The sequence below is a fragment of the Benincasa hispida genome, chromosome 6 (assembly GCF_009727055.1).
Source record: "Benincasa hispida cultivar B227 chromosome 6, ASM972705v1, whole genome shotgun sequence".
Classification (NCBI taxonomy): domain Eukaryota; kingdom Viridiplantae; phylum Streptophyta; class Magnoliopsida; order Cucurbitales; family Cucurbitaceae; genus Benincasa; species Benincasa hispida.
Genome location: NC_052354.1, coordinates 53,548,933 through 53,551,211, shown reverse-complemented (window position 1 = coordinate 53,551,211; position 2,279 = coordinate 53,548,933). Strand labels below are relative to the sequence as shown.

The following is a 2,279-nucleotide window of genomic DNA, read 5'->3' as shown; positions in this document are numbered from 1 at the left end:
ATCTCCCGACGTGTTTACCACCATTTCTGAGTGATTTTGGGCGTTGGGAGAAGTGCGATTTCTTGTAGTGAGTAATACCAGTAATAGGAACATAATTAAAATTTGCACACAAACAAAACAAAACAGAATAAAATTGTTACCAGGAATCAATATATATACTAAAACAATTTCATCATAAAACAAAAAGGAAAAAAACTTGAATAAAACAAAATGAATTATAAAAATAATATTCAATACAATGGCATGAAGCAACCAACGAGAACGCATAAATCAGAAGAAAAAAAATTGTTAATGTGCAATCTACCTTAACCGAGGTCAGAATCTAAAACCACAGAATCAAAAGAATTTTTATCCACAAAATTGTATTCCTATACAAGAATGTATTTATCAAAACAGAATTAAAAACACCTCTAAGATTGTTATTGAACAAAACACAAAACACATAAAAATCATATACATTAAACATGTGAGCCCAACAAATTTATATGGTCTCCTTAAGACAAATTTATTCACTCTAGTGTCTAAGTTTAGAGAATAATTACCTCCTAGATAGAATAGATTACCTTTCTTCTCGAAGTAGCACTATGTCCAGGAGACCAACGAATTAAATTTTGTAAATATATCGAACTTCAACAATTTTGAATGGACAAAAATGATAAATAAAACATCAAAAAAACAAATTGAAAAAATGATTTATTTATAGACTACTTCGTGGTTATTCGAATAGTCGTATCTTTTCATAAATTTAGTTATTCATGAAAGAATATAGTTTATAGTATTGAAAAGATGCAACCGTACGTGAAAGTTACATACCATTTATTTGTCAAAAAAATATTTGAGATTAAAGACTAAATGCACCCATACATATAATCAATAAACACAAAACCTTTCCATGTTTTTAGGGTCATTCACATACTTTAAGGTAGACAATTCAATAGGTCAGAAAAGCAAGAATCACCTTAGGCCAAGTATGTTTCAATCATAGAGTTTCACTATGATATCGAATAGGGATAATTCCTTGCTGGTATAGATAATTATCGATTCTATTGTTCCCATCCATCTTTCGTCGGCACATGAAACCAATGAAATAAAAAATAGGGTAAATATGAATTTATATCCGTGAACTTTAATGTTATCAATTAAAGTCTTAAACTAATAATTGTATCAATTTAAATCTCGAACTTTTATATGTATATCAGTTTACATCTTCCTCCAAATTTCATTGGATCGATATTGTGTGAAACTTATAATTTAAGTCAATTAAACTCCTAATTTTGTAACAATCAATCATTGTAAACTTATCATTACGAGTACTTTTGAAAATCATCACTGCATTAATTCTTAAAAGTGTTTAGAATTCTTCAAATGTCAATTTTACAAAATGGACAATTATAGTAAATACATGGACGGTATTCAAAAGAAATTTTGTTTAAGAGTCTAAATTGATTCAATTATGAAAGTTTAAAGGGTTTAATTGATATAATTCTAAGTTTCACAAGATATTTTTCAAAGGTAACATAATGAAGAGTGAAATTGATACATTTACTAATGTTCAGCATTCAAATTTTACAACACTGTCCCTTCAGAGACATCTGAAAAAATTGGAACAATACAAAGAAGATTAGCATTACTTACGCAAGGATCACACACAGTACAAATTGAAAAATAGTCCAATTTTTTTTTAAAAAAAAATTATAATCCTAAAATTTAAAAGTACAAATTGATATTTTTGCTAAAGAAAAGTAATAAGTCTGTGAAAATTAAACAATAACATGAATATTTATAAAAGCATGATTTAACCTTACAGCCCTAAAAACATGGAAGGAGATGTGGATATGGTCACTTGAGGGTCAAGGTTGAATGATTTAATATATTTTTGTGGCTAGCTATGTTTGATATGGACAGTGTTTTCCAATAAAATGGAAAAGTTGCTACCAACCAATCAATGAATAAATAAATAAAAACTATTAATGGAAGATAGAATAAAAACAATTCAATATAAAATTATCCAAATAAACTTTGAAAGCAAAATTAAAAATCAGGAAAGTTACATTTTGAATGTTTTTTTTTTCTCTATATAGATTTAAATTTCTAATATTTTGGTCATTTATCAAAGTTTTATCCTTCATCTTTGAAAATTTCAATTTCAATTTTATTCTTCATGTAACTGATTTTTCTTTTCAAGAATAATATTTAGGAAAAAAATTCTTACCCTAACACTTTCGCAATCAATTTTTATCTTAAACTTTTACTTTCATTAAATTGAACTCCAAACTTAG

General features: G+C 26.8%; 1 non-coding gene across 1 annotated transcript; it reads left to right on the top strand.

The window, feature by feature from the left end:
* The first annotated feature begins 1,576 nt into the window (after positions 1-1,576).
* Positions 1,577-1,678, top strand: LOC120080651. Its single transcript, XR_005482603.1, has one exon. It is a non-coding gene; the product is annotated as a U6 spliceosomal RNA (small nuclear RNA).
* Positions 1,679-2,279: the final 601 nt, after the last annotated feature.